We start from the raw sequence: 7,351 nt of genomic DNA, 5'->3' as shown, positions 1-7,351 counted from the left end.
CTACAATACTACTGTCTGCTACTCTGACTTCAGCTGCAGTTGGAGATCGATCTAAAATTCACATCTTTGAAACATCATTTCTAAGACATGAATGAAGTCTGTCCTTGGAGAAATCAATCACAAGAGAAAGGCACTCAGGTTCAGCTCAGTTCCTTTTCAGAAATTATGTCATCATGATCAACGCAAGTGACACAGAACAAGTCTTTCTTTCTATGAGACACTTTGTCCCATCATGCGGTTGGCGGAGTTCATAATGCCACAGACGGCCGCTTACAGAAGGAGAGTTGATCACTTCTCACAGAATAGTCTGCGTGTTTCATGCTGCCCACAGAGTGAAATAAGTGGCATTTTCCCTCCAACACCCAAGCTTTTCCCATAGCCCCCGCAGCAGGGCTACCCGCCACTGGTTTTAGGTCAGCAATGTGACTGACTGGTGCTCTCACAATAACTCCAGCAACGTGTGTCATGATAATCCCTTAGTTATGCAAATCTCCCCGCCTAGTGGCGTTTGTGCTGAGGGTGAAAGTAAAGATGGCAGCACAATGTAGGTCAATATCTTGTTCTACATTTCTCCACATTGGTCAAATGAGCCTGAAATGTCCTGTCAGAATAGTTCCAGTAGCCGCTGAGAATTGGCTCTCTCGACTCAAGCATTGACTGTATAAAATCAGCTCCAGCAACATCCTGACTTACCCTGGTGAAGATATGTGAACACACAGTCCTCAATATGCGTACGTAAAGTGGTATCACAGATTTTGCCGCCTGTTTGTAAATTAATGCAAACGAGACATAAGGCAGGGATAGGGGGATATTGTTATCTTCTTAGACAGATTAACAATAGTCTGCCCGCAGTGAATAAACATCACTAGAAAGTGTGTCAACCCTTTCAGAGAGAGAGTTAGAACAAGACAATAAAGCAGGGGTCATTAGCATTGTATTAATACGGCTATCAGAGCAGGCAGCGAAAGTGTGTAGCTGTGACATGTGTGTCTGGTTTTGTGTATGAGTGAGAGTGTCTGGAGCAAGAGGGGTGGGGGGTGTTGTTGCGTGATGTGAGTCCCCCCCTTGAGTAAAGCTTTGACCAAGGGGAGACAGAAAAGGGAGGGGGGGAGTAAGCAGAGGATTTGGGTGGGAATGTGTGGGTTTTTGTTCAGGAAAGCAATTGTTTGGCTAGTATAATAAATGGCATGGGATGTAATGGGTGAATCTCGGGGGGCTATCTAATCAGATTGAGTCTGATGAAGGGAAATTAGACTAAACAAACTGACTGGTCAGTCAAAACAAGACTGAGAATGAATATGAAGGGAATGAAACATGAGGGGAGCAAATCAGCTTAGGACATGAGGGATTTCTGTAAGAGGACAGCTTTTTTATCATAACAGGGCAAAACAACAACTGACAAATACAACAGATCTATCCATCGTGTTATCCATAAATCTATATTTACTCACCACGTGTAATGTGAGCACCATGAGTCAAAGGTACAGATCATATCCAAGGTTCAAACCGGAAGACAGGTGACAATGATTTCTCCCACCGTCTTTCAAAGCAGCACACATTTGATTGACAGTCGCACTCCGTAATATGCACACATGCACCTGCTCTCTCTGATGACCACACGCAGGAGGCTAACGCGTTAATGTGTCTTTAAAATTATTTCCCAGAGATGTAGCTTGTCAACAACCCTCGGGTCTTTAACCTTATGCATTGAAGAGCACAGTGCTTTCATTGACAGCCTTACAGCATCCAACTCGCTGCTTTTCTCCCACAAACTCCTGACAGAACTGAGAGCTACGACACGTGTTTATTATGAATGGCATCAATTAGCTCACCTTATCTGCTTCCTCGGCGGTGGGAAACACGGAGCCTGTTCTCTATCTTCAGTCCCCTGCGACACAGCGATACCGTCTGCTGTTTATTTACGTGGAGTCCCGTTCACTGCCGAGCCTCTTTGCACTTGTCTCCTCCTCTGCCTCTCTGGTCCTCTCTTCCTCTCCCCACCAGCTCTCCAACACAACAGGCGGGGGCGCGCAGCAGCACTCCGGGGCGTGCGCACGCCCATTGCGCGCACTGCAGCGCCGCTACCGATGGATGGTGGCCTCAAGGCACTGAACGATTCTAGCAAAAATGTTAACCAAATAGACACATTAAATGTACTTTACCCCCTACCGGCTCTAATCCACAGATGGACAACAGCTGGATGAGTTTTAGGGATAAAGGGGGAAAAAATCAAAAAGTTGTCTCTTAATTCTAAGCAATTCCATTTATTGTTATTTACCAGCAGGGAGCTGTTTTTATTTTTAAATGTATTTAGCTGCAGTGTAATCGTTAAATTAAATCACGAAAATGCTACTGTACAAGCAGGAATAATGTTTAGTAGGCTACTAAACAAATTCCCAGCCTTACATGATTAATAATCCTGTACATTTCCATTAATCAGGCCTGCAAAATGAGACAGATGAAATTAAAACAAAATGTAAAAAAATAAAACGTCAAATCCACAATAAACCATTTGTCGAATATGAATGCTTTCACCTTTTGTGACTGAACTTCATTCCAGCTGTTCTGGACCTTATATACTTGGAGCCATTTGCATGTCCTGATACACTCCAGCGGTTTCCCCTGAGAGCAGGATTGCACTAATAACCATACAGTAGCCTATGGGATCAACCAAGGCTACTGGATGAGCTCACGTGACTTAAAAGCGACATTTCCTCTTAGTTCAATCTGCTGTAAATCAGCCAACCAGCCATGCTCTCTTCTCTCAGTGCATGCATTATCTCAGGCTTAGCCATCTGCAGCTAAAGAATCAAACATTGAGAGCAAGTGACACAGTTATTTCTGTGATAAGCCTGTTTTGGCAAGTAGACAAGTATTTGGTTTGAGTTGCCATACAGAGGCTGGTTGACAGAGATTAGCAGAAATTAGGTTGTAGCACGGATTTGAGGCAAGATGAAAGTGGGTTTTTAGATAATAATCGTTTGGAAATCAGCCAAAATTCATCATGAGAAGCCTGAAGAAATTATCTATTTAAATAGTAAAATCCCCAACCCTACACCGACAATTATTCATCTCTCTTCACATCATATTTATCAAGAATTCTGTAAGACTTCGCTTGACATTACATTCTAATATGTGACTGAAATCTGAAAAAGAAAAAGGGTTAACACACGTTCAAGGTCATTTGCCAGGTTTGATTCCCCAGCGTCAATGGAACCAGTTTCCCTCATCATCATGAAGGGGACGAGGGGATTCTTACCCACATCAGTGCCACACTGGGAAGTATTGTAATTTTCCTTGCCTCGCCTCTCATTTCAGACCGCCTCCAGATATGTCTGCATACCTCTTGAATCTCATTAAAATATTCTCTTAATTTCCCTCATGCATATTATCCATAAAATACTCTGAGGGATTTTCACAAGTTCAAGGATACAGCACCATGGGGACAAAGCACTTGCAAAGTTGCATAGTGAATCTTGTAAGGTCTTTGTGTTGAAATGCACAAACCCACCAGAGAAGACTTCCTCTCCGCCTCACTGGTAACTCCAATTATCGTGGCCATTACTGAAGTGGATCATTGAAGTCCTCTACTTACTGAAATGGAAAAATACTCACACATAGCACGGCTGTTTTGTAGGACACAGTCATCGCTCGGCCTGTTTTCTTCAATGATTCATTGTTATTTGGTCTGATTCTTTTTTAGAGCAAACTTAATAACAGATGCAGAACCAGCAAGCCAACCATTAAATGACTTCCCTCCCAACAGAGGTGATGATTATTTAACACAGATTCAACACAGATCAGCAGGCTCATAGTCAGAACTTAAATCAAAACACAGCAGTCGCAAACAATCACCTACTTTCACACCTTGACATTTTTAACCCTTGTGTTATGTTCACATTTCGCACCCTTTGGTAAAGTTCGGGTCAAATTGACCCGGGACATATTTCAGGGTTTAAAAAAAATACAGAACTAAATTCAACATGCACAATTCCTTATATATATTGTCTTTAACTCATTCCCCAACAATATAAATGAAATATATGATTATTTTTGGAAAATACTCTTTGCTAGATCAAATTTAACAATGGAAGTGTCCATAGTTTTTTGTGATAAAAATGTAATTTATGTTAAAAAAAAAATACACAGGTTTACATTTTGCTCATGCTTTTCTAGGACAAATGTAAATGAAACATTTTTTCATTAATGTTTATCAAATTCATCTTCCAATTCGCTGTCAAATTCTGAGTTTACCTCCACATTATCCTCATCTTCAGAAATGTCTTCCTATTCCACTTCACCGGGTTCTTCTAATGCATTCCACTCACTCTCATCCATTATTAGCTCCAAGGCTCTCTGAGCAGAATATCTTTTGGCTATTTTGCTGGTAGATAATTGTAGTTCTGCACTATACACTGTAATGTGAGATTATGTCTCTGTTTAGTCCCTCCTCCGGCGTGCAGGTGCGAGGGGGACAGTGCGAGAAAATGTAAAATGTTCATACATTTCTGGAAGATCTAAAATGTTTATAATGTTCTAGGATAGTTTTGTGTACACACTACAAAGGGTAAAGATCAAGGGAAAACAGGATCAAACAGCTTCTCTATGCATACAATTGTGTGTGTGTGTGTGTGTGTGTGTGTGTGTGTGTGTGTGTGTGTGTGTGTGTGTGTGTGTGTGTGTGGGTGTGTGTGTGTGCGCGTGTGTGTGCGTGTGTGTGCGTGTGTGTGTGTGTGTGTGTGTGTGTGTGTGTGTGTGTGTGTGTGTGTGTGTGTGTGTTTCTGTGTCTGTCTGTCCTGGTATTGTATACCGGAACCTCTTATGGAGGACATAAATGTGGGTGGGCATTTTTTCATAAGTGGAAAAAAACAAAACAATTCCACATGTCCTTCACAATAAATAAGCCCCGGCCATTGAGTTTCAGGTTGAAAGGAAATATCCTTATATTTTTTTGTATTCATTGAAAATGGAAATCGGGTCAATTTAACCCGAACACCACACAAGGGATGAGCCAGACATTCAGAATAACATGCAATGATTATGAACAATATCAACGTGGTGTATGTGTTATGTTGAAGTTTATTCAGATGGTAAGTCACAATATATTTTCCTTCCATCTGACTGGGTTTGTTTTTCTACTTGTTCTTTGTCACTTTCTCCATGAGAGGCAATCATATTTTGCAATTAAACTCTTTACATCTTATCACAGTATCTGCCGCTCGCTCTAAAACTAATTGCGTGCTAATAAGTTGGGTGTATTTTCAGCAGCTAAATGTGATGTGTAATTGAGAAGCAGCCAGCTCCAGGATAAGAGGTTACATGACAACAAAGATGGGAGAACACAGAACCTGTCAAGGCATCTCAGAGATACAGTATGTTCCCAACATGGACTGGAGATACGTCTTAATACTCAGAGTCTGGAGGTTTGGCCAAAGGTGCAAAATAAATCAAATTATTGAAGTGATTACTGCTGGGGGACAAGTTCATGAGTCAGATCTGTTTACATCAGGGGAAGATGCATTTCCTCTCAGCCTGCTGTGTAATTACATTATGACTTCTCTATATTGAGTGGGAGCAGCCTTTACTGGCTGCTTAACCGTGTTAACACACAGGGGGCAAAAACATGGCACAAATCCACTAAATACAACATGGTAAGCTAATATGGAGCACCTGTGTTTCCGTAGATTATGTGTTGTTGTTGTTGGTTGCTGTACAACCATTATTCATGTTAAACCCAGGCATATATTTTATAGTTTGATTTGTGCAATTCTTTTGATTAGTATGTGGATTATAACTGCTTTTCATATGTTTTCAAAACATATTCAAAAGTAATAGTATGAATCACTGTCAAATTGGTTAAGGATCATTATTTTTTACGCTTTCATATGTTGGCCAATGACTGTGTTTATATGATACCATTCACTCAGAGCAGTTCTTAATTTGACCCTGACAATGTGTCTTAAATAAAGGCAACATTTAAAGGCAAACATTGAGAGGTTAATCAATCAGTTTCAGTGGCTGAGTGAAAAGAAACAAATAAGGTCATTTACATTGCTATTTAGTGTTAGGTCAAGTTACAGTATGAACTCATAACTAAAGAGTATGTGAGAAAACATGACATGTTATTTAGTCTCTTAACCCTCAAAAACAAAAATCCATGGTCTTTCAAAAATATAAGATATACTGAAACTTGTTGATAATTTCCCGTTAATAAATGGCCTCTCTGAGTGGAAGTTTTAGTCAACGAAGTGATCAAAAAGTCAGAAATGAGCAAAGCAAAGACTTTTGTATCAAGTAAAGTCCTCGTCAATATTTGCAATAATCTTCTTTTTACTCTTAAATAACTGGAACAGTCTGGCTGTCATGCGGTGTGGTAGAATTAAAGAAACTCTGTTGTCAGTGATTTCTACATTAATGCGCCACATTGTGGTACACATGCTTGAAAGCTGTCTTAGTGGGATTCACCACCATCCCCTAATGGAGGCACAAGTTGAGCCACTAAGAGGTGTGACCCACATCTCCAGTAAATCCCTGGAGCCAGGAATGCTGCATTCAAGAGCATTCAGTATTATCGTGCCACTAACTAGAATAAACACAGGAATAAAACGACTTTACAGGAAAATGAACACCAGTACCCTTGATAAACAGACTGCACCGACTATATTGATGCTGAATGGATCATCCCTATGAAATAAAGTAAACTCAATTGTTCTTCAGGTTCAGGCAAATCCACTGAGATGCCATACTAGTGACAGATTGATTGAGAGAAGAGGTATTTCTCCTAATATCTCTCTGAAAGATGTCACGATGAGCAACAGAAGCGCCTCTTGTTTGTTGATTATCCCACTTTTAGTAATTTGCTGTTGGAAAAATCAGCACCAAATCAGGGAAATAACAGCTCCCTCTTTTTCTAAGGGTTTCTGCTTTTATAGGCTCATATACTATAGGTTCAAAAGGACCCTTGAGGAATCTCTGTGAGAAGAGGCTCTTCATCCAGCAATAAAAGTGCTTTCTCTGTTATTTGGTCCTTGTCTTTAAACCCAATGAGCCAAATGCTGATATTTTAGGAGTGTAAAAAACGTACCGACATCTTCAATTAACATTACATTACATTCCATTGCATTTAGCTGACGCTTTTATCCAAAGCGACTTACAATAAGTGCATTCGACCAAGAAGATACAAACTTGAAGAAAACAGAATCATACAAGTACATCAGGTTTCATAGAGCCAAAACATTTCAAGTGCTACTCATTAGGGTTCACTGCAGGCGCAACACAGTATGACTTCATTTTCAAATGTGGCTAGTATTGTAATCTACAAAGCGACATATTTGTATAAAGACAAAGTCCT

This window comes from Trematomus bernacchii, unplaced genomic scaffold (genome assembly GCF_902827165.1).
Source record: "Trematomus bernacchii unplaced genomic scaffold, fTreBer1.1, whole genome shotgun sequence".
NCBI lineage: Eukaryota > Metazoa > Chordata > Actinopteri > Perciformes > Nototheniidae > Trematomus > Trematomus bernacchii.
Note: the sequence above shows the minus strand (reverse complement) of the source record.